This window comes from Sebastes umbrosus, chromosome 16, assembly GCF_015220745.1.
Source record: "Sebastes umbrosus isolate fSebUmb1 chromosome 16, fSebUmb1.pri, whole genome shotgun sequence".
Lineage (NCBI taxonomy): Eukaryota > Metazoa > Chordata > Actinopteri > Perciformes > Sebastidae > Sebastes > Sebastes umbrosus.
Window position 1 is genome coordinate 29,617,842 of NC_051284.1, and position 26,219 is coordinate 29,644,060.

Here is a 26,219-nt window from a genome sequence, read left to right on the forward strand (position 1 = left end):
GCCTGGCTGACTCCATCCTCCATCTCTCCATCCTCCATCCCTCCATCTCCCCGCTGCCCTCTCCTCTCCTCCATCACTCATGGCCAGTCCTGTCAGCGGCGCCCTTGAGAACAAAGGTTAGAAAACCTCAGCACCACACAGCTGCGTGTGTCCGCAGCCACTCTGCTTACACTGTATTGTTTTTGTTATTTGATCAACATCGTTGTTGCTAAGCGCTAGCGGCTGGTTCTGCTCTACATTTCCATGAGATCACAGTCAGTCAAACAGTGTGGTTGAAACATGTGTGATGTGTTTTTCCTTGGATGTGTCTGTCATTGCTAACTACTCACTTCTTTGTCTCCTTTTTTCACTCAAAAAAAGCCTAAAAGTTTGTGCTGAAGAGACGCTGGGGACATAAATCCTCCCAGTGATGGTAATGGGATCGACAAAAGCAGCTGAACTTGACATGCTAGCTACATGTTCCATTTACCAATACAGCAAAACAATCGTTCCCAAAACAGATGCAACATTTTCTTTCTCATGACAGTACAAACATGAGGAAATCATCAGTGTTATAATGTCATCTTGAACCGACTTCTCTTTCATTTTCTCAAAAATAGTAAATATATATATAGTAAAATAACTTAAAACTTTAAAAGGTCATAAAAACATTTAATCATATGATGTGTGATAAATTATTGCTGTAATGCGAGTCTGTTTTCGTCTTTTTTATCCGTTCTAAGTACCGGTACCGGAGCACCACGAATCCAAGCGGCGTCTGACTTGACGGCGGTGTTTTACGCTGCTGCTGTTGCGTTGTGCTGCACTTTCTTGTCTGTTTGTGCGCTGTCAGTGTCCTCTTTTAGCGCTGCGACATTATCAGTTATACATTTGTTTATATGTTTTATCGGCACAATAACATGCTAATGCCAACAGGTGCTAATGTCTCCTCCCACAATCCCCCACTCCAAGACCATTTGATCGTTAGTTGTAGATATTGAACTGAAGTGTTTGACACCTACAGGTCAGATTATTTCATTTGTCCGAGGATCACCAAAGTCATTAAGATTCAACCTCAGGAGACCATGAATATCTGGACTAAACTTCATGGTAATCCATCTGATAGTTGATAGTTGAGCAAAGTGTGGCATCCACAGACCAACATTAGTATCCATAGAGACACGGCACCACCAGCTTTGACTAAAAGTAACACATCACTCCCACACCATGGTCCCGTGTGAATCTGTTTATTTGCATTCTAGCTCCTGACAGCATGCTAAATGCAACACCTCACTTCCTGTTAGCGAGTGAGCATCTGCATGTTTTCGTCTACATCTACACTAATACGTTTTGTTTTTAAAACTGTGAACAATGTTCGAACCAGACAAACGTTTTAGAGCCGTTTCAGAATGAATCTCCTACTACTGTACCACGCCTAAGAATGCATGTCACATGAGCATTCACGTACTGCACAGTGGGCATGCTCACCGGTGTAAACAGGAAGCAGCGCTGGACACGGGCTTTGATGTAAAGCACTCTAATAATAGCTTTCCTCCTACGTATGTTGGCAGTAGTAGAATTATAAAATGCAGAATTTAACTGACATAAACAACAAGGTCAGCAACACTTGTAACTCGTTATCCATGTTGAAATGAACCACTGGTGGTCAAGGCTGATGTTTGTTTGTTTTCTTCTGGAAAAGGTTCACGTGATGGGGCGTGACGAGTCAGAGAAGGACACGTCATGACTGATGAGACCCAAACAGGAAGCAAACGTGGGTGTCTGCATCATCGTCTCCAAAGGTCTCCGTTTCTGTCCGTCCAGACCAAGTCCCCAGGAAGGTAAATCAACTTCCCAGTACGAACACTCTAATAGCCCTTATTTAACAAATTAAGTTTTTAAAGTTATAAAATGCACTAATAGCTGAATCCAGAGTTTTTCCCTTCCTCCGTTCATGTGAATGAGACCCAGACCGAGGCTGGAGCGCAAGCCGTGGTGACGGCGTGACGTTGGGACCCCGTCACTGAGTCATATGACCGAGCGGACGCTACTGCGCATGTTCCATGTGCCCAAGATCACGACTTTTCCAGTTGGAAGTCGAGCCATTTAGGCTTCACGCGCCACTGAGCAACTCTCATAGGAATGAACGGGGACCCGCCTCCAACGCTGTATCCAGTTCTCTTCATACATCCATGGTCGACGCTGATGGTTGTTTGTTTTCTACCGGAAAAGATTCACATGATGGGGCGTGACGAATCAGAGAAGGACACGTCATGACTGCTGAGACTCAATCAGGAAGCGAACGTGGTTGTCTGCGCCTCCGTTTCTGTCCGTCCAGACTAAAATACGACCCTGGAGTTTTAAAACTGAAACGCCGTCAGCAGCGTTTTCAAACGTCTTTGACGCCGTAGTAGTGTCGACGCTAGGCATAAACGTAGCAAAAGTTATGCGTTTTAAAACAAAACCGTATTAGTGTGGATGAAACCAGACAATGATAACAAAACCAGCACAAACACACATATATCTGTCCTGTCTGTTTTCCTAATACTCTCACACACACAGACAAAAACATACATGTCAGCTGTCTGGTCTGTTCGCCACACACAACAACAGAAGAAGAAGTGAGAATCTCCTTCTGTTTGAGCTTCCTGTCTGTGTCAGTCTGTCCTTCCTCCCCTCCTCCCTCCATCCTCTGCAGCTGTACATCCAGCTCCATTAGCTGCCTGCATGCCTCCCTCTCAGCAGATAAATCATTCATCCCCGGGCGGCCGGGTGCGCTCTGCAGCTCCGTTCACGCTGCTGCAGACTCCCCCGTTTGCGTGGGAACGAACGCTGCGTTATGAGCTCCATCCACATGACCTTGTTTTGACACTGCGGTTGAATGGCTGCTTGTTTTGACTCTGCGGCGAAGCCTCATCACTCCACCTTCCACTTTTCGCATGAATTGTTTTCCAGACAATGACCACAGAGGCTGCACGCACGCCAGCAAACAGGATGCTGGGCCGCTGTGTCATCAATTAATGATCCCAGCTCTCCTACCTGAGCGTCTGGAGCGAGCTGTTATCAGGGACGTTGTGTTCAGGAGGAGGGGCCGGGGGCCAGAACACGGAGCTTTTTCAGGGCTCAGGCAAATCAAATTGTGTACGACACAACAGAGAAAGTGTCAGCTGTTTATTGGAGAGTCGAGGTGATAATTCATCTCTGCTGACAGCATGCTATCATGAGAGCCACAGAAATGTGATGAAGTGGATGTTTAACCTTTATATAGCCAGAGAAGATGCTGTCTTTTCCCTACAGTTAAACACCTTGATGGCAGGCTTGTGACGGTTTAATCTCTTTAAACAGATATCTGCTTATGAATGTAGAATCTGGAGGCAACAGGACAAGATTTTGGTATCAGACGCTGGTTTCCGTTTAGTCCGAGTACTGTAGAGTGCTACAGGAATGAATCCTAAAACCTGTAAATGAGTTAGCATATTAGTCCCTGAAGCCTGGCTCTTCGTCTCCAGCGGTGAGGCTCTCTGCTGCTGGATCCTGTAGCCGGGAGATCCACCGCGGGGCTCAGACGTAGAGATGACACCCGACATCTGGGAGCGATAAAGCCTGAGGGCCACATCGTGTCAGCCTGGCAGTCCTGACTGCTCCATTAGTGGAGCTGAATGATTATTAGACTACTATTATAGCTGTCGCTGGAGTTGGTTCAGCTGCCGCTTAGGGCGTCATATTAAGAACAGTGATAAAACCTGCATTAATCAATATGTTTTAATTCACATTAAATAATGGTGTAATGTGAAGGTTTGCTTATACTGCCTAAATTAGAGCATTATTACCATCCCTGCAGCTCTTTAACCTTTTTAGCTCCTGGTTTGGGCACATTTATTGTATGTTTCAGTCTTAACGCTTTCATCAAGGGCTGGACTGACGATCATTTTGATTATCTATTAATCAGGCATGTAAACTTGTCACCTTTCGGCGAAATTCAACGCTTAGAATCCAAAATAGGTCACCTATGTGATTCGTGCAGATCCGATGAGATTTTGAAATTTAATTTTCAATGTAATTAAGACATTTGCTTTTGGATTTGTTTTAGAATATGAAAAAAATTCATGAGACAACTGTGTAGACATTTAGCTAAAATGAACCTATACGTTACTTATGATGTCGTTAACTTTACTGTTACCATGTCATAGCTTGTCGGGAAGGAGGCTAAATAACGCTCCAAAGTTAGGCTATATTTTGGCGTATAATATATATTCTGACCTCTGACCTCAAGATATGTGAATGGAGGTGATGTCAAAGAACATATCACATCATGATAACGTTAGAATTTATCTTGGCCCAATGTTATTTTTACTGCATAGAGCCTAAACGCATCATAATGTAACTCAATGTACTTTTTGGTGATGTCTTCAAATGTTTTGTTTAACAGTCCAAAACTCCCAAATATTCACAATACCATGATATACAACAGATATAAGCAGCAAGTCCTCACATTGAAGAGGCTGGAGTTTATAATTAATCTTCTGTTCATCAACTAATCAATTAACTGAAAAATCGTTTCAGCTTTACTCTCATTGACCCTTTCTCTAGCAAACAAGCTCTGAGAAAGCCACTGTTCACTACCTGCTCAGCAGCAAACAGCAGACACACACAGTTAAGAGACTAGCTGGTGAACATAGTGGAGCTTTTAGCAGCTAAAGAGACAGATATTTCCCTCAGGAGTTGGTGGAGACCAAAAACAGAGGTAAAGAGAGAGAGTGAATATACAGAAATAGAAGTTCAAATGAATGATAAAGTTGCTCTGTGTTGGGATTCTGCTGTGTTTTCTCCCCTATTACGCAATAATTTCAAAGAATATGAAACAAGATTTCTGCAGCATCAACATGCTCATAATTGGAAAGCTGGAGGTAAACAACATAAACGACTTTGGTATTGATTTGACTGTAAACAGTAAATGTGTGTAAAAACCACCGATATGAAAACAACAAATCTTCTTTCAACAGAGCAGCTTTACAAAATGGAGTCAGAATCAAAATAACATCCCCTCACCCCCCCTACCCCCTCACTGTGGGGAGTAACATGTTTCCCCCATGCACTATTTCAAACCTTCCTCATCTTACCCCCCGCCTTTAAAATCATTTGTTCCCCCATACAGTGCGAGCTGATTTATGGAGCTCACGAGGCGCGTTGGCTTTATTGTGTTTGTGCAGTTTGCTCTGTGTAGGAATGAGGGTTTATTATATACTGCCACCCCGCAGGGTTCAGTAGATGAGGAGTTGGCGCTCGGTCCCTCTGATGCTACAACGCCGACGTCAACAATCCTGCATGTGAGAGAAGGATTTAGAGGAAGAAGTGTGAGCTTGATTGAGATACTGTAAGTGCCCAAAAGAATGGAATATAGTTATATTACAACTGAGCAGGGGGCTCGTCCGTGATATGGTCGAAAGCTCTAGATCAAGCTGTTAAATGAACCTTGAGGTGAGATTGTTTTGTCACCTGTGGTCAGAAAGTTTTTAGACAGTCCAGTTCGTTCTTGGTTTCTGCATGATGATGCTGCTACATGTACAGTATATATACATCCTTATAGTCAGTGTGTTTACGTTACATACAGTAACTTAGACGGCGGTCGGCATGCTGAAAGTCACACAATAACACAAACAAACTAACCGATTGATGCAGCTGTTATATCGCTCTCTTCAAAGACAAATGAAAGGTTTCCCTCATACTTTCTGACTGCACTGATGGACAGACAAGCAACCATAATGAAGACAAAACAATGCCACAGCACCATCTGAGCTGCTATTTCTTGCTTCTGTATGATGGACAGGTGGGAGGTTGAGAGTTGACGGGTGGGTGAGTTATGGTCCCTTCTTCTTCTCGTCCTCGGTCGGTGATGTACAGCTTTGACCCTGTAGAAAACGGCGAAGGATACAGTTTTTCCATCAAAGGGTCATGAGGGACCTGCAAAACTCAGAACAAGCCATAAGGTGACAAAACAACCGTACAGCGTGTTAAACTGATGACACCACTTTTGGCAGAGTGAAGTTGTGACCACAAGCAGCCAGCTGCCTGCTGCTCTGACCATCAAATGACAATGACAAAGAGGAGAGAACATAAATAAAGCAGCTACACACACAGGTAGCGGTGTGTTTTTCTAATATGTCGTCCCAGGCTGCTCGGCAGGCTTCAGTCTCACATTTGTGTCCGGTAACGACGCCAACTGGGATCAGCAAAGGCTGACAAAGACTGAACGCTGCTCCACATACCTGCTCACGACTCGGCACAATAAAGCTAGTGAGCTACTCCGGAGAGACTGTGGTCATATTTTACATTTACTGCTCAGGTGAACCATTAATGCCTGCTGTATGCTGCTTTACAAAGAAATACAGACACTCAATTGTCCTCTGGCTTTGAGAAAGTAAGAAAAACATTCCTCAGCAGATGGAGTTGCCCAGTTTGTCAGAGTTGGAATTGTCCGTTTTTTTCTGAGTACTTTAAAGACTTCCAGTCAAAGTTGGCTTACAAATTGAGACTTTGGACATCTTGTTTTGCTGTCTGCTGTGGTTTACAAGGTCAAAACTGAACTTTCAATCTCAGTTGACGGACAGGATTTAAGTCTTTTGGGCAAGTCCAGATTCTAGTGCAATGGTTCCCAAACTGACCCCTAAACTGACACAAATTAGACCTCGGACCCCCATTTGGTAAGATTTTCTCCCAGGGTCCCCCAAATGACACGATTTTTGATCAGAGAAGGACGCGTCATGACTGATAAGACCCAATCAAGAAGTGAACGTGGGTGTTTGCGTCATCGTTTTCAAAGGTCTCCGTTTCTGTCCGTCCAGACTAAAACGTAACCGCGGAGTTTTAAAACTACAACGGGGTCAGCAGCGTTCTCCGCGGTTGTGTGGACAATAGGCGTAAACTTAGCAAAAGTTATAAAACGAAAACGTACTGTATTAGTGTGGATGTAGCCTTATGCTCTGGTTGTGTGTTTCCTGTTACTGCCTGTTTGTACTTGTGTTATTTCTGCATATTGTCCTTGTCAGACAAAAACCCACTTTGCACTGAGAAGTTCATTTTTTAGAGGAAAAACAAAACAAGTTTTTCCATCATAACAGCTCATATGATTAAAATGAAACAGCGGGGTTTTAACGGGTTAGAAGAACCCAGGAGCAATGAAACACTCAGCGTATAAATGAAATGTGTAAACTTTCACTGCCAGGTAAGAAAAGAAAGAAAAAAAGACACCAGTTGTGAGTGTTTTTGCTTATTTGCCAGCAGGGAGATGTTACTCTGCAGCTTCAATAAAATCCCCCGCTGCTCTTTCCAACCCCCCTCACACACACACACACACACACACACACCCACACACACACACACACACACACACACTCACGCTGGTCCCCGGGGGGAGATCCAGCAGGTTCAGCGCACATTTCCATGATAAGAGTTGAGATGACAGCCGTGGGCACGAAAACGGCTTCTGTTTGCAGGGAAACATCAATCACACACAATAGCTGCCTCCTAGGTGGCAGCGACCTCTGGTGACCCCGCAGCTCTTCCTCACTTCCTCCTGGATACTTCCTGTGTGTGTTTATTTGTACATGTGGTGTTTACGATGGAAAGCACAAGCCTAACTGTTGCCTGACTGTATGGCCAGATTTACTCCTGGCATTAAAATACCGTTACTGACAAAAGATGCGTTTAGATTTAGGCTCGATAGAAATCCAAGAGCAGAAAATTACTTCCAGCCACAAGCAGCCAAATGCCGTTAAATCCTCTCTGTGACTGTGGCAGGTAATCAACCAGTCTCTATTTCTTTTGTTGAAGCTTTTATTATGGAGTTTTGCTCCAAAATGCAGCAAGAGCATCTGCCAAAATAAAAGTTTTTTCTAAGTGAAGATACTCTGAGGCTCAGTAAAGAAGGTAATTGGAGGTAAGGCAGTTAATGTTGTGAAGCATAAACACTAAATGACAGTAAACGTTAACTGAGTGGCTTATATTTCTGCTTACAGCTCGATGCTACGGCACAAACTTTTCCAGGAGCCCAGGAACTTTTCTTCAGTCTTCTGCTCATGTCTTCTTCACCATCAACCAACAAGTAAAAAACATTACGGTTAAATGCAAAATAGGCTCCATTACAAGTACAGACGACCCCTCAGTATTATATTATTACCTCCGCCAAAGAGGTTCTGTTGTTGGTTTGTCTGTTTGTCAGCAGGATTACGGAAAAATCACTGGCCCGGTTTTCATGAAACTTGGTGGATGGGTTTAGCATGGGCCAAGGAAGAACGCATTACATTATGGAGCGGATCCAATTGGCCTTGGCGGAGTTCTGCACTCTTAGTAATGGGCTATATATACAGGGCCGGCTCTAGCCCTTTTGCTGGGGCACCAGTCCAGGGTTAGGGTTCTGGGGGGTTGCCCTGTAAACCGCAGCACACATCATGGTTTCAAGACAAAAATTAAGGTTTTTATTTTCATAAATAACTGTATTTTCTATAATATAAATAAACAATTAGTCCCTGATATTGTTTGCTTAAAAGTGTTTAGTCAGTTTCACGAGAGTTACAGGGGTGAAAAGTATTTCTTTCTTTCTTTCATTCTATTATTTTCTGTTATTACTTACAGAGCCTACTGTTGGGTAGTTTAATCATAACATTCATTATAAGCAGATCAAAGGTTTGCCTGTAAAATATTACTCTACAAAGCAGCTGTGGAAGTAGTACTCAGATCTTTAAAGTAACAAAACCACAGAAATACATCTTGTCATCAAAATATATAAATTATAATTATTAGGTGGAGCTATGTCCACATGGATCAATAAAGTCTTAAAGTATCTTAATAATAAAATTGTATTTGTTGATTATATTTTGTATCATTAATTAGAATTTGCAGAGTAACTAGACCTTGGAAATACCAAATAAATGCAGATGAGTAAACATATAAAGTACTTTAAAATTGTACTTAAGGACAGTAGCTAGGCTACTTAGTTACTTTCCACCACTGCTGCAAAATAACTATAGCCATCAGATAAATCCGGTGAAGTAAAAAGAACAATAGTAGCGTTTGAAACATAATGGAGTAGTAGTATAAAGTACTAGAACATTAAAAGTACTTGAGTAAATGTGACCTAAATAACTACATTTCACCACTGCCTTTGTACCTTAGAATGAATACCCCTCATCAACCAATCACCTTTCATTATAAGGAAATGAAGAGCCCTGATTGGTTCATTGATCGATAAGGGGTGGGCTAAAACCAAAAACAGGTGTTTTAATCAGTTTGTTTTTTTCAGACAGATCCAAAGCAGTACCACCAATAAACACCAAAGAAGAAGAAGAAGACCTATCCCAAGCAGTGTTTTGATTTAACTAGCTGTTAGCTACCAACAAGTTACTGAGCATAAAAATAAAAGCTGGATTTAGAGGAGTTGATGAGGTCAGACATAAAAACAAGAGGAAAAGAGGACTTCTAAAGGTAAAAATGAATATTTATCTGGTGTAACAGATGCTGTCATGTTGATTTAAAGATTTTAAATGCTAGCTAATTAATGCCAGGTGTCTGCAGGTCAGGTGTGATTGTTGGGTGGGACTAAGCAATATTCATCCTGTCATATCTGCTATGCTGTGATGTGCTGTGATGTGCTGTGCTGTGATGTGATGTGATTGTCCAGCTATATTCCTTAGTGTTGTACTAATAAGCTGCAGTGATGTTGATGGTGTTTAGTGTCTGTTTACACCTGAGTTTGAGGTGTGAGGATGTTCTGGTCATCACAATGCAGAGCTACTGTCTGTTTCTGTCTCAGTATTTCTCTCAGCAATGTGCTAACTGGGTAATTTGTACATTTCTGATGTGGGCAGTGGTGTTGTTGACATCATGTGTGTTTCTGCTCCTTGTTTGTGATGTGATGTTGAACTGTCAGAAACATCCAGGAGGAGTTTGTGGAGGTTTTAATCCAGACATGGGTGCATGAAATCTGCATTTAGCTGCTTCAATGTCTTGCTGGTAAACTTGGAAGTTTCCATTTTCATAAGTTGGCTGCTTTTGTGATTCATATGGCTCATTTGGGGATGAAGTGCAGCTTGTGGTGGAAAGTAACTAATTACATATGACTGTACCAGACTACTGTTATATGTATGTAGCCCCTGAAAAGGGAAACAGCGAGGATGTCAGTATAATGGGCTGTCTCTTCTTCTAAAGTGTTCATAGCGAGTTACACTATGGTGTACGGTCTAAGACCTGCTCTATATGTAGAGCGTCTCGAGATAACTTGTTATGATTTGACGCTATATAAAAATAAATTGAATTGAATTGAATTAATGCACAAGAAACATATGAATTAAACGTCCCACTGAGTGCTTCATTCACAGGTTAGCTACAGTTAACCTAGTTTTTTTTAACTCAATTTCACAATGACAATAAGATGAGAAAGATAATTCAATAGAATAGTGATGTAAGGACTTAAAGGTCCCGTATTGTGCTCATTTTCAGGTTCATACTTGTATTTTGTGTTCCTAGTAGAACATGTTTACATGCTGGAATGTTCAAAAAAACCTTTATTGTCCTCATACTATCGGCCTGAATATGCCTGTATTTACCCTCTGTCTGAAACGCTCCGTTTTAGTGCATTTTGGCGGAATTGCGACGGAATTGCAACGGAATTGCGTTGCTAGGCAACAGTTTGGGTCCATGTGCACTTCCTGTCAGCTGATGACATTTACATAAACTGCAACCAGGAATAAACTGGGACACATTTAGAATGTTTACATTTAAAATTGTGTCAAGGGTGTAAATACTGTATATTTGTGACATCACAAATGGGCAGAAATCCTGACAGCTTGTTTCAAATGTAGAGTTTCTGAATTCGGGGCTGTTTGTATTTCCCTGTGGATTGAGTGTTTCGATACTTTCACAGTATTTATATAGGACTTAAGCCTGCTTTATAATAAAAAAACATGAAAATCAATTTTTTTTAATAATATGGGACCTTTTAAATTTTGATTTTCAGCTATAAGATAATTAATCAATCAGAAACTATTTTTGATAATCTAGGATTGTATTTTCATTAGGGCTGTGTATTGGAGAGAATGTGTCAATATGTATCATGATGCAGCCGTTACGATTCAATATGTTGCTATTGTAAGCAAGGCGATATATTTTTTAAGTGTAAGTTTTATGTCATAGCATAAAGAACACCACGCTATATGCATAACATCTTAGTAAAAATAAAGTTTACTTTTAATGCAATCAGAACAGTGGGATATGGATTTGCATTTATCACAGTCCCTCTAACGTCCAACTTCATAGCATTACTTTGAGAAGGCCCATCTCTTTGCAGATGAAATAAAGTATAGACTGAGTTAATCTTTGTATGTAAACTATAAATTAAAAATCAAGTGTTTTTGAGAATCAATAAAGTATCACAAAACATAATACAGCGATACTCAATCTTTTAGATTTTTTTCTTACACCCCTAATTTTCATTATTCTCTGACATTTTATAGACCAAATTCTAAATAGTTTTACAGTGCTTTAAACATCAGTTTGACTATTTGATATATGATTTGCCTCATTTTATTATGTATCAATATCAGGAAAATGTCAGCCCTTTTTGAAAGTGCAGTTTGTAAAGTATTTTTTATCGTAAAATGTCATTTGGTGGGGCATCCTGGGGGCCTAATGGCTAAGGAGCCTACCATATAACCGCAATATCCCAATTTAATTTCAGCTGGGAACCTTTGTAACATGCCATACACTTCTTTTTCTCCATATTTCTTCTTCACTGTCAAGTCTCAAACAAAGACAAAAATGCCATTTTTAAAAAGTGTTGTCTGCTGTTTGGTAAATATGAATTCAGCAGTAACTGTGTTTGAAGTTTACTCCCTGCAGGACGCAGTCGAGCTCAGGTTTAAATCTGTGAGTTTATAACGCCGTCATTTCACTTGTCAGTTTGTGAGCAGCTGCTGTCAAAACCTTTTATCACAATCTACTTTGCATCACAGTTGGCCAGAACAATCTGGAAGGTTTCCACAGTCGGCTCTGTTAACGTGTCTGTGCAGTTAAGTGCTGTTTATTCCTCCTGCATGCTGGGTTATAGTAAAGAGAGAAAGTCAATAGAAAAGAGAAACAGAACGTCACCTACAATCAGGTGTAAATCTGCTGCAGCTCGGAAAGAATCCAATTCATTTAAGATGAAGAAGCAGTATGAGAAAGTCAATATGGATTGTAGTTTCTCTCTGTTGAGAAAGCAATGAAGTAAGATTAGTTGTGCATCATATGAGACTGTAAACCTGTCTTCACAGAGATCTTATCTTGTTGTTATTGTCCAAACACTGAAAGGAAAACCTGCAGGAATTTGATGGTTCCCATCATGTCGTCGTCGGGGGGGAAAGAACAGCTCTGTTGCAGCATCACAGCAGGAGAAAAGGAAGCTGAGTGAGGATGAGGATGTTAGATGAGGAAAGGTGTTAAAACATCCAGAGATTAGCACAGACTCAGACAGGGCTTCATCTCCTAATCCCTGTCCTCCCCCGAGACAATGACGGGGATTTGGGAAGTAGCTTTACCTGTACGGAGAGCCTGACAGGGTGCAGATAATCATCACGTCCCCCTCTGACAGGAAGTCATTCCCATCCTCAGGAAATTCTCGGATCAGACTCGGTCAATGTGTCTCTTTTAGCGCGACTGCTGCAAGAATCGTGACATCCTCAGGAAGTCTTGAGAAACACTTGGTCCTTGGTTTCCCGTCAGAATGACTGTAGAGGAGAGAGGGGAACAATTACATGAAGGGAAGAAAAGTTTTTAAAAAAGAAAGGAAGTGAACGTTTCACCTCTTAATTGTTCACATGTTCTGTGTGTGTGAACTTCACGGGTCGTTGTTCAGGCAGCAGCAGAGAAATCGTTCACTGGTCTTGTTTATAACCCCCCAGGGCTTCTCCACACACGATGTGCAAACCCATGCAAAAAATAACATTATGATACAATATGGAGACTTTACATTATTTATATCTCTGAAAAACCCTCATGAAAAAAGAATGAGAGAGGAGAAAGTATTTTATTGATTCGAGTGGAGAAATTAAGAGTTACAGCAGCACAAGAAGCAGACTAATAGTATGGGAAAGTGATATAAAAAAGTCAAGACTGTCATCCAGGAGACCGCTGTTCGTGTCCCGTGCGTCACGTTACAATCAGCTGTTCATTTGTGTCACGTGTTCACAACGTTCAGGGTCATTTTCACTGTACAAACGTAGTAGTTTTAAGCCCAACCATGTTGTTTCTTTCCTAAACCTAACTATAGTGGTTTTATTGCCTGAACCTAAGCAAGTATTTTTGTTTACCTCACAACATTAAGCACGTTGAGTGACGCTGAGGAGTATCCCTAAAGTGGTAGGTACAGTCAATACAAAGTAAAGTCAGAAAGCTATATACAATACAACATCCTAGACATGTTGACATGAATGTAATTTATAAGCTTGAGTTTAAAAAAAAATAGGTAATGAATATATTGAAAAGAGCAATCTTAATAAAGTTATTAATTATATGTTATTATAATTGATTGATTTGAAACTGTTTCAAAGATCATTCTTGTCCTTGGAAACAGCAGGTGACAAAACAATCTCAAGGTCAACACATCCACAAGATAGTAGAGTAATATCAAAGCATCATATAACAGGAATTATATAAATATAATAAATACTTCTCCGTATGTAACCTCAAACTTAATTTTCCGGTGCAGTGAAATAATACGACTAAAAATCCCCTGAAATGAGCTTCATGTATTTGGACAGGAAATAAAATCTGGTGTTTAAGAACACACCACATCACACTCCCACTAATTCAAGAGGACAGACTGACTGAGTGAGAAGTCTTCCTCTGAGGCGTGTGAGCCAGCCGGCCTGGTGACAAATGAATATGTCAGCTCTGCTGTCGGTTGCAGACTGCTGACTGGAGCAACGCTGAGATGTGGAGAAAAAAAAACATCCTAAAAGATTGGTGTTCTGTCATCTGTAACAGAAAAGTCAGCGAGTAGAGTCTAACTCCATCAAGGTATTCATGGAGACTATACACAGGAGAGAGAGAGAGTCGGGGTTTAAGGAGACGCAACCTGAACTCATAACGGCGTGTTTGGCGAAAAATCAGCGGGAGACAAACGCTGAATAAAGCCTGGGGTTTATCTGCGACCGGAGGGGGTCCAATGAGCTTTGTTTTCCGGCTGTAATGAAGAAGGATCTACAACAGAGCCTTTCAAAGCTTTCCTACCAAATATGCATGAGATGAATATTTCATGTTTCACCGGGAGGGCAGGCGGGGAGGCGGGGAGGCGGGCAGGCGGGGAGGCGGGGAGGCGGGCAGGCGGGGAGGCGGCAGACTTTACGTAGCTCAAAATGGCTAAATTAGCTTTTTTTCCTTCTTTTCTTCTTCCTGTGTGCTCGTCTTAAACACGCTGTGCTTCACCAACACCTCCTGGTCAAATCGCCCTGTCACGCTCTACTGAGTGTTACAGCCGGCAAGAAAGAGTAGGGAGAGGTCAAAGGTCATTTCTGTCCTAGATACTGTATCACATTGAAGACAGACATGAAACAGGAGGGAGAACATAAGAAGAATAAATGTCGCAGCTAGATGAAATGTACAGTCAAGGGTCATCAGTCTTTTAATTTGAAGAAGAATAGGTCTTGTCAGCTTTTTCTGCAGATATAGATTGAGAGAAGAGAGAGCTGACAGTTTAAGTGTTGCTGATACAGTTGTTAACATCAATTGAAGTTGCAAGATGAGGTTGAAGGTCATTTGGAGGTGAGCGGTGCAGTATTTCCATTTTATCTCCAGCAGTGAGGGCAGAGAAAGACGTGAAAGCTCAGGGCTCGACGAGGCGTTTTATACCGGTCAGAGTCAAGGGTTGTTTTCTGTAAGGTGTTCATTTGAAGAAAAGTTGTTTAATTTTAGATTTAGAAAAATCTATTAAAGAGCGAGGGAGAGAGGAATATAGACCCAGAGTCCACTCTGCTGCTGTTATAATCTGAGTCGCGTCCGCTGCAGCAGACTTGAATATAAAACACGCTGGAGAGGAAGAAGACAGACGCTCTGAGCATCAGCAATAGATGCTTCTGTGTGCAGCGCCAACATGTGTCCTGAGTTACTGGATAGAAAAAAGTGACTGAGTTACTTATTAAAGTTAATATATTTTTCCAGTGGGTAACCAAAGACTTAGATGCAGTCTGGATTTGTTAGTTTATATAGTTTAGAAAACAGGATGTCTGATTTGCAACTTTCATCAGATTTCTTCTGCTAGAGAAATTTCCCTCTAAAATGAAGTGAAAGGAAGCCAACACACGCATACACTCAAACTAGAGTACCCATAATTCCACAGCACCAGGCGGGTGGCTGTGTGCAGAGGAGGCAGGCTTGACCCAGATGTCCCAAAGTGCCATTTACCAGCCGATAGCGCTGACAGACGGCCCACATGCTACGGCTAATTCTAAGCCATTAGTCTCCCACACGTCCACGCAGGTTGACGTGCTCATTTGGAAGCGAGCGCTGTTTTATTTACGGAGCATTGTAACCAGCAATTTGGCTTCCGAGCGGCGCTTCATCCTCCGAGCCGCCATCTGGACAATCATCTTTTACTACGAAAAAATAATCCACCTTAGCAGTCGTCCCACTTTGCATCCAGTCTTTTCATGAATTTTCAAGCTTCTTGTGAGTTTCTGAATTCAAAAACACAAACTTCTAAATCTAAAGTTACTCCCTCACTTTAAGGAACTATTTAATGAGATGTTCACAGGAAACTAACCTGAGCAGAACCTGTCTCACCTCTTGTTTTGATACTCTGTGAGTGTCCCTATATTTTGTTTGGATGTCAGAATACTTTTGGCCATATGCATATTTTAATATGTTGCATTTCCTGACTTGTGAGATCCCTCAAACTGCAACTCTTATACCGTCTTTGATAGCTGAAAGTTTTAGTTTAACTTGCTGATCTATTCTGCTAATGATTATTTGAGGCAGAGGTCGCGTTAACCGAATATTTTCCATCATTGACTGAATTTTTTTAACAATGTCGTCCGTCATTTTGATGGACTAGAGGAGGCCTTGGAGTGGTGCCGATGCAGCTGCGCCGCTGGTCATCTCAGGCGGCCCACCAGGCCTAAATTGACTCCCCGCCAGGCCTAAGCCTTGGGGAATTATGTATTTTTAAGATGATTTTTAAACCAAAATATGTTTTACAAGTAGCGAAAACGGTTTAGGCTGTCGGTGAATAAATGCTAAAACTCCTCAAGACACAAGCCAAGTTCCCATGTCTTGGAGGGTTTTTCCATACATGACTCGGCGCGTCGGCCCAGCACGGCAGGGATTTACGTCTCCATCACAACAGAGCTACCTGCTTGAGGGTGTGTGTAACCATGGCTGTGGTCAAAGGAGCAGCTACAAACTGGTTATAAACACATTTTATTTACTACATTCTTCACAATAAAAGTCCCCCGTTATTTTGTTATTTAAAAGCTTTTATTATGAAGCAGCAAAATCAGGAAATGTTAACACCGTCTTTCTCTCTGGTCTCCTGCGTGCTTGTTTGGGGGGTCGGTCCTAACTTTTCTGGCGTTAACCCTGGAGATATTTGCTGAATTTGACAATCAGAATTACAGACTCTGCATTTCAATAAGCCTATGTATTATTGCCATTAAAAATGAAATTAAAACGCAAGAACTGATTTGAGGTCCGTAGTTATTTTGCTCCATTTAAAGTATTTTGGTGTGCGTCTGTCTCTTTACGATTTTCAATTAGAGCAGTATTACTTCTGAATATCCAACAATCATCAACAGAAGTCCTGATACATCATTCAGACACCTCTAACTAGAGAAAAAACATTTTCGGGGGAAACTCTGTGTCACAGTGAAGCAGGTTTCCTCACTCTTCTCTCACCCGGGAGGTTATCTCAGTCGAGCGGCTTAAAATAGAGCAAAGTCAAACTTGGCACCGTGACGCATCGGGGAGCCAGGCGCCGTTTCAAAACGCTGAATTTACACCGCTCAAATCTGCCTTTTCTGCATCTGTGACACAGTTTGGATCTTTGAAATGTTGTCCAAACAAATGGAAAAATTCTGACTCCGTGTGGGTTTCCATATTTAGACGGCAGTGCCAGAGTACTGGGACGGGGGGGCTAAAGTTAGACTGATAAGGTAACTGCAAACTTTATCCGGTTGTTGGAGCAGCACAATTAATGATTTACTCTGGAAAACTTTTTTGTCAATATTTGTTTTGCATGAGTGAATATGCACAGGTAGATGCAGTTAACCATTAACACTGTTTAATGTAAATATATGCTAAATGCAAATCATTTCTCTAAACCAACCATCTGGTTTCTATTTGTCCTTTGCTGTCTCTGTTTGTAATGATCCTATTTGTTTAAAGAGCATAATATATCAGAATAAAATCAAGTGAAATCAAAGATCGACAGCTTCAGATTTTGGGTGATTTTATTAGCTTCTCTGTGAAATCAAAAACCTTGTGTCACAAGATTTACACGTTTTGACCCCATGGCTTACAAAAAAACACAAAAAGTGCGATTCTTGGATTTGATCCTGCGGTGTAAATCCGTCTGCAGGGGCTCTCAGCCCGGTGAGCCGCCGCGCTGTCAGAAATCACCCCTAATTACGGGCAAGGTAAATCTCCCCCGTAGAAACAGCTTAAATCAATTAGCCCACACTCCGGACGGCTGGGCTCAATCCTCAGCGCCTTTCTCACGATCCTGCAGAACTGTGGGAAGCCGGTCTGATCGCCCTCCTTTCCCCCCTGAGGCCTCGTTTCCCCCCTCCTCCCTTCCTCCTTCCCTTCCCTTTTTCTCATCCCTCTGTCCTCGCCGGCTCTGGCAGACGTCCACTACCAACCCGAACAGTCCAGCTACTGTTGAAGTCTACGCAGAGATCTCCTCTTTTATGAAATTATAAAAAGATTTCACCCGGTCACACATCAGGTGGAAATATGTCTTTTCATATAGAGCGTCTCTCCTAATGGACCGCTTCGCTGCTGCCAACTTTACCACTTTCCCTCTGGATTTATTTAGTGACTTCTCACACTCCACCAACTTAATTCCTCCAAAGTGAACAATGACGAACGGGGTTAGACCGTAATATTAGTTTGCTAATATATCAGGCAGATATTAGCCTGATGGCAAACACTGGGTTTCAGCCAAGTCTCCCACTGCTGATGATGACGGAATATGTTCTCTGACAACAGCGACATTAAAAGGACTTTATAAAACCTGTAATGATTATGCGTTTCTCTTTTTATAATTTATACGTCTAATTATGTCTTTTGCCAAGTCATTATAATGTGATGACTCAGGTTGAGCTGGAAATCTTTGGCTGGGATCAGTGTCTACTGATGGTGTAAATGCTATTTTTAGGCTTTTCCTCACATATTCTTGGCTTGAACATGATCAAATCTAAATACATTACATATTGCCTAAAACACTGTGTATTTGCATTGTTAGTGTAGAAATATCAGTATCCATATTCGGCCGCCACGCTGCTCATACGCTTAGAACTGGACAGTAATTCAATGTTATCATAATTTAATATCGTCATTTAGTTTTATCGTGTTGATATTATCATCTGGCAGTTGGTTTTACAGAAAGTCTGTTCAAATGAGTGACTCCAAACTAATTAAAATACGATAAAAATGAGTTTGACAAGTGTTGTCAGATGTGAAACACAACAGTGGAGGAGAATTCTTTGCATTGAAAACCAGTTTGATTATTTTACATGTGAGTTTGCAAACATTTGCCATTAATAATTTAGCAATCCCCTCTCACACACTTTTACAAGACACTTTTTAAAGACAGCGTATCCTTTTTATATTTTATTTTGATTATTTTACTTCCTTATTTGAATTATTTGCTTTCATCAGTAGGCCTATTTGTGGCAGCCATGTTCTCAGATGTATTGTAGTGTAACTACTATCATGTTCTAGATGTCTGATTGAACTTTGGTGTTTTATAAAGTGGGAAAAAGATGATGAAATAAAAAAAAAAAATCTTTATTTCATTGTTGTAAACAGACGCACGCTGGCGTTGCAGTCGCAGGACAAGAAGACGTTCAGGCACGCATGTTCATAAACGCCAGCTGGCGGTATAAAACTATATTTAAAACACTGAATGGCAGGGAATAGAAGATTCATTTTGACCTCATCGGCTTTCCCATATGATTGATTGCGGTAGGTTTAGTTTTCTTTAGTGATTTTTTTTTTGCTGTGGTGGCAGAGACACTGTGGTGCATATTCATTTTGAAAGTGCACTGATTTAATTTCATCACTCGCTCAAAAACAGACGGCTCTTTTCTTCCTCTTTGTCAGTTCTGGCAGCGCCTTTCCCGGTTCACTATGCTGATGAGGATACAGCGCCACCACATCGGCATAGTGCCCTAATTGCCGTTACAAATGACAGAAATCCATCCAATTGTTAGAAAATAGTGTTTTCAATGAAGACACCCCTCAGAGGTTTGTCGAGAGCTGGAGGCAGGACGAAGTGGCCGCCTCGTAATTCTCTGTGCAGGAAAAACCCTGGATATTAATTGCAAACCTCTACTGTACGTTAGCTGGAACACGTTACAGCTGAGGGCCACAACACCTCATGAAGGTTGCGTATGTCTGACAGCATCTGATGCTACATTTAGGTCATCACTTAACTAAATAAAGCAGCCACTGGTGTAGTGGATGTACTGGACCTAACTGCACAATTGCAGCACTGCGTCTTAGTCCAACCCAAAGAGGTCTTATCACAGTTCTCCCATGTAGTGTTGAGAATGGTTGTAGCAAGTAATTACAGTGCAGCCTGTAAGTAGCCCATTTGGACAGTGACAAGCAGCATTATCTATTGTGTCGGCTCTCTACTCTGTGGAGAGTGGAATCGAAATGAAACAATGACTGCGAGGTTAAGATGTCGATTTCCAGCTGTAATTTGAGGGTGTTAACGTCCACGCTTGGGTAAATAGCGCAGGAATCGCAGCCCGTTTTATACATAGTCCTCCCCATTATGGAACAGGGCAACAGGACAATGTGAATGCTACAGCTCCTACACTGTTTACCCAATACGTACTGCATGTTAACATCTTCAAATTAAAGCTGAGAGTCGACACTTAAACCTCATAGTCAGTGTTTCATTTCAAATCCAATGTGCTTGAGCAAAGAGCCAAAACAACAAACAATGTTTAAATGCAGATTAGCATGTGACATCGGCTGCAAACTTCGGTGATATTTATATTTTGATGAGTCCATAGTATTTAAGCTTACAAGCTAAGTATTGCAGGAGCTTGTAGACTCAAAGGTCAGGGTCAGTTTAAAGTTTAAGGCTCTGACACACCAAGCTGACGGTCAGCCATCAGACAGTTTGGGGCCGTCAGTGAGCGTTCATTGGCCTAGTTTTTTTGGTGTGTCCCGCACCGTTGGCTCTAGTCTGCCCGTGTCGGAGGTTTTTCAGCCGATTCAGCATGTTGAGTCAGCGGTGGCGCCCGTCAGTGAGAGAAATCACTCTGATTGGCGTTGGTTGGTCTTTGCAATGTGTTGGAGTGCAACTTTTTGGCCAAGATAAAGGCGATGTGAGGTTACGCAACTGGTGGCCTTCGTCGCCGCTAGGTCTTTGATGTTGGATCCCTGGTACCTGCGGTACTGTAGAAAAATGAGTACTGTCATGTCTTCAGAATTTTGTCATCAACTTGGTACCAAAGTATCGGTTCTCGTGACCTCCCGAGGTTTGTGTATTTCGGCCCAGTGCACCGCTGTACCTCCAGATTTAGCATCAGTTACCCTCCACAGAGCAGCTAAACCTCTGCCTGGAGATTTAAACAGCAATTTTTCGGGTTATTAAATTAGAGATTAAACTTTGCTGATCCATGTGGAGGAAGGAGTTGTTGCAGCAGCGGAATAACAGGATTCAGCAGGGAAAAGAAACTAGAATAGCAGCACACAAATAGAATGTAAAATAAGCAGGAAAACAGAATACAAACGATTGGAGGCTTATGTAAACACATTCTGCTGAGGCTTTCAATATGTTAAGTAGGCTGCAAGAGTGGGAAAGGATATGGACTGCTAATATTTATGGATTTACCTGCAGCTGTTCCTACTCAGTTCTACCTGTCCTTTGCAAATGAACAGCGAAGGAGAAAAATAAAGCTAAAGGGCATGTTGGCAGGAACAGTGAGCTCCGTGTTTTTGGTTATTAGTCCGCTTCTCTTCCTCTAGGCCAAACTAAATCCTAAAACCACTGGAATGGCACTGCCCTTGTTAGCACAGATTTTAAAATGTAAGCCCTTGTTAACCATCAACTGAAGGAGGGAAAATGAAAGGCGCCCATCACCCCCTCCCCTCCAACTGACTTTAAAGAAGTGTAACAGTGACCCGTTAGAGATGAGAAAGCTTGGAGAGAGAATAAAGCACGTTGTTTAAGAAAGGGAAGAAAAGATAGAAACGCTCCAAGAATCAATTCTGGCTGTTTTTAAAGCTTTTAGATGAAGATGCATCTGGTCTCTCCGCTGCATAAAGATTGTAGCTGTGCTGGAGGAAGTTTAATTTATTTTTTTGTCTTTCTGCTAGATACTGAATCTTAACTGTGCCGCTAAAATAATAAAAAAAAACGACTAGATCTTTAGAAGCAGGATTTCTTGAGGAAAAATCATTCAATCTGTCAGAGTTTCATCAGACCTTCTCCCTCCAGTCAGAAGTAATTCAAGCCCAGACAGAAAACAATGGCACCATTAAATTCATATTAGAGCAGCCTTGGGAACTTTCTGCAGCTTTTATTGATTCGTTCAGCCCTGGTTTCACAGAAAAGATACGATCATGCCAACCTTGAATTATACAGGCTTTAACATCAACATGTTAGCATTCTAAAAGTTTCCGGGTGGATCTAGCACTTGTGAACTTTGGTTCCGCTATATGTGCAGCAATCTACACATCGTTTATTCTGCGTGCGGCTTCGTGCACCGGATCGTGACCCCAGTACCGTGACGGTTTGGCATGAATACACAAACCTTGGGATGTCACGAGAACCGATAATTTGGTACCAAGTCAATGCCAAAATACTGAAGATGTGACGGTACAGAAAAATGTAAAAAAAACAAAAAATTCAAAAAATTCAGACAAATTTAAAAAAGAAAATCAGAAAATATAGAAAAAAAAAAAAAGATGTCAGAAAAATGTAAAAAAAAATCAGAAAATGGAAAAAAAAAAAAATTCAGAAAAATGTCAAAAATAAAAAAAAGATGTCAGAAAAATGTAAAAAAGAAAATCTGAAAATGTAAAAAAAAAATATTTTAGAAAAATGTAAAAAAAAAAAAAAGAAAGTCAGAAAGAAAGTCAGAAAGAAAATGTGAAAAACGTCAAGAAAATGTAAAAAAAAAAAGTTGGAAAAATGTAGAAAAAAAAAAAAAAAGTGAAAAAAGTCAGACAAATGTAAAAAAGAAAATCTAGAAAAAGAAAATAAAAAAAACAAATGTCAGAAAAATGTAAAAAAAAAAAAAAAGTCGGAAAAATGTATTAAAAAAATCGGATAAAAATCAGAAAATGTGAAAAAAGTCAAGAAAATGTAAAAAAAAAAAAAAGTTGGAAAAATAATAAAAAAAAAAAAACTGAAAAAAGTCAGACAAATGTAAAAAAAAAAATCTAGAAATTTTTTTTTCAGAAAAATGTAAAAAAAAACAAAAAACTGAAAAAAGTCAGACAAATATATATATATATATATATATATATATAAAAAAAAAAAAAAACTCGAAAAATGTAGAAAAAATTAAATGTCAGAAAAAAAAAACATTTAAAAAAAAAAATAATAATAATCTGAAGAAAATCGGAAAAATGTAAAAAAGAAAATCAAAAAATGTCAGGAAAATGTAAAAAAAAAAAAAAAGTTGGAAAAATGTAGAAAAAATTAAATGTCAGAAAAAATGTCAGAAAAATGTAAAAAAAAACCAAAAACTGAAAAAAGTCAGAAAAAATGTAAAAAAAAAAAGAAGTCAGAAAAATGTAGAAAAAGAAAATCAGAAAATGTAAAAAAAAAATTTCAGAAAAATGTTAAAAATAAAAAAAAATGTCAGAAAAATGTAAAAAAGAAAATCAAAAAAATGTAAAAAAAAAAAAGAAAGTCAGAAAAAAAGTCAGAAAAATGTAGAAAAAATTAAATGTCAGAAAAATGGAAAAAAAAAAAAAAATGTCAGAAAAATATTAGAAATAAAAAAATATGTCAGAAAAATGTAAAAAAGAAAATCGGAAAATGTGAAAATGTCAGAAAAATGTAAAAAAGAAAATCAGAAAATGTAAAAAAAAAAAATTTCAGAAAAATTTTGAAAATAATAAAAAAAATTCAGAAAAATGTAAAAAAAAATATCTGAAAAAAAGTCAGATAAATTAAAGACAAAAAAAAACAGGCAGAAAAAAAACAAAAAACAACAGTCAGAAAAATGCTTTCAGTCCAAAATGGCGGAAGTTTAGTGGATTTATTGTTTTGTTTTTTGCCTTAGTATTAAATTTGGTATACCGAATCGTGGAATTTCACTGGTATTGGTATCGACTACTACATTTCCGGTATTGTGACATCCCTATATGAAACATTACAGCCCTATTGAGAGGTCTACCTAATATTTACCCTCATAGAGATAAATGTGGTGGATAAAATATTATGACCACATGAGCGTCAGGCATCAGTTATCTTAGCATGAAGTTCTCGCTCTCTGAACACAGCCAACATATTAGTTGGGAAACATAGTTTAGGTTGGTGAGTTGCTCCTTCCAGGCATGGCTGCCTGTGTTGTCTCTGTGTGAACTCTCCTGTACTGGAGCTACTGGTTCAAACACGAGACACACTTGGCATGGAGGATGTTTACACACATCCTCGCTGGAAGCTAATTCTCATCCCTTGTTAAAAATAAAAAACAGACATGTTTCTGCTCTTCACGTATTTTACTACACGTCTTGCCAGTGTGTGTTTTCGGCCCCCCGGGGCAGAAACGCCGAAGCTTCCCCTTCGTCCAGACAAACGGCGTGGGAGGGGAGCGAGGGGAGCAGGGAGATGTGGGCGTTGGGCTTACCAGTCTGGGGGTCCCGTCTGCAGGGAGATAAATTGTTATTGCTATCTACCCATCAGAGCCCCTGGCATGTTCTATCTATGGCAACACAACAGACACTTCAGAAATCCAGGTTGATCCTCTCTCTTCGCCTCAGAAGGCTACTGGTGTGGGAGGAGGAAGAGGAGGAGGAGGAGGAGGAGGAGGAGGAGACCTGCGTCCCGGCTCTCCGAAGCTCCATAAATATCAAATATGTGGGCAGCTCCGAGGGAATCATCCAACCTCCAAATAGGAAAATAATATCTGTTTCTTAGGCTTTCTCACTATATTGGTCCTCTCAGTCTGCTTGTTCTCGCTCTATTGTATCTCTGTCCTCTGGTTTTTCATCTAACTCTCTCTTGATTTTAATGACAGTATTTAACTCCATTTGTTCCAAATGTTCTGACCAAACTCTTCAGCATCCTTTAGTCACTGATTCACGGGCTGTCAATCGATTAAAATATGTACCTTAAAGGGAGATTTGTCAAGTATTTAATACTCTTATCAACATAGGAGTGGACAAATATGCTGCTTAATGCAAGTCTATGTATATATTTATTATTGTTAATCAATTAACAACACAAAACAATGACAGATATTGTCCAGAAACCCTCACAGGTACTGCATTTAGCATAAAACAATATGCCAAATCATCAATCGATCAATCAACTCGTGGGTACCCATAGACCCCATTTTCATTCACATATCTTGAGGTCAGAGGTCAAGGGACCCCTTTTGAAAATGGCCATGCCAGTTTTTCCTCGCAAAACATTTAGTGTCCATTTGGAGCGTTATTTAACCTCCTTCATGATAAGCTAGTATGACATGGTTCCAGCAATGGATTCATTTGTTTTCAAGTTTCATATGATACCAGTATCTTCACTCTACCTTTAAAACTGATCCCGGTACAACCTCCGAAAGATCGATTGCTTTAATGCGTTAAAGAAATTAGTGTTATTATCACCTTTTCTTTGACAGCCCTAGTAACAGTTTAAAAAAGCAGGTTGTCAGACATATTGTGAACCGAGTTACAGAAATGCTATTTCTGTATTGGGGCTCCAAATGCTTTTGTTTATTTATGGAGACTAAATATACGGGCCCTTGAGACTAAAGCGAGCTCTCAGTGTCTCTGCTCTCCATCTTCCCTCCACCCTGTCCAGCCTGAGCAGCTGTGCACACACAGAGAATAACATTCAGCCGGCCAAATCCATTCTGCTCTAATTAATGAGAGAATCAGGCAGAGTACCTGAGTGTTTGCAGGGATGGCCTGCAAACAGCTGCCGGTTCCCCACAGCTCAGTTGTAGTAGTAGTAATAATGTCACCATACCAGAAATTGAGTTACTAATACCAGTGAAATTCCACGATTCTCGATACCAATTCGATACCACTGTAAAAACAATGTGGCAGACAGTGTGGCTAATCAACTTAGTCAGGAAATGACTCAAATAAATATGAAATAGAAATGCCAAAATACACTGGAGGGGGAGCTTTAATCACATTTTGAATCATTGAAAACATGTGGGATGTGGGCAGTGATTGAGAGCTCTTGAATCAGACTCGCTCCACAACTCATTTTCCACACTAAATAGTATTTTCCCCTACTGGTTGGCTGCTCCAGCACACTGCTGGGCTCCAACTCTTGATTACTGTATAGGGACTGATCTGCATGTGAATTCATGCTGTCCAGTAATGGTGTCAACATGCTCCTGAATCCAGCTCCTCTGTATTCACTGTACGTAGTGATAGAAGAAAAACAAGTGATTGTGATTCTGGCGGGCAGACGGACCGAAAATGTGACGGACTGACTGAAGGATGGAGAGACAGAAGAAGGTCAGGGCAGATAGAGGCAGCGTCATTCAGATCACATCAGCAGCTCAAAGGATAAAGAGGCAAACAGGTGCACAGGCAGGCTGATGGAGTGATTTGGTAGAGACATAAAGAAAAGGACGAGTGTATTGAGGTGAAGAAGATGACCTGCTGAGAGAGAACGTCCTCTACCCGGATCATAATGTGTAAATAAACTGCTAAGTTGTCCTGTCAAAGTCGGATAAAGTCCAGAATATGCACAGAAGGCTGCTTGGTGTGTCCATATACGTAGACTCTTAAAGGGACTGTTTGTAACTTTTTAAGCGTATAAATGTACCGGGTCGCCA

At 40.6% G+C, this 26,219-nt stretch overlaps 1 long non-coding RNA gene across 1 annotated transcript in view; it reads left to right on the forward strand.

Moving 5' to 3' along the window:
- Positions 1-9,034: 9,034 nt before the first annotated feature.
- Positions 9,035-26,219, forward strand: part of LOC119474803 — a 56,035-nt gene continuing 38,850 nt past the window's right edge. Inside the window, exon 1 of the long non-coding RNA XR_005203664.1 lies at positions 9,035-9,459. This is a non-coding gene — a long non-coding RNA (uncharacterized LOC119474803). The remainder of the gene's footprint in view (positions 9,460-26,219) is intronic.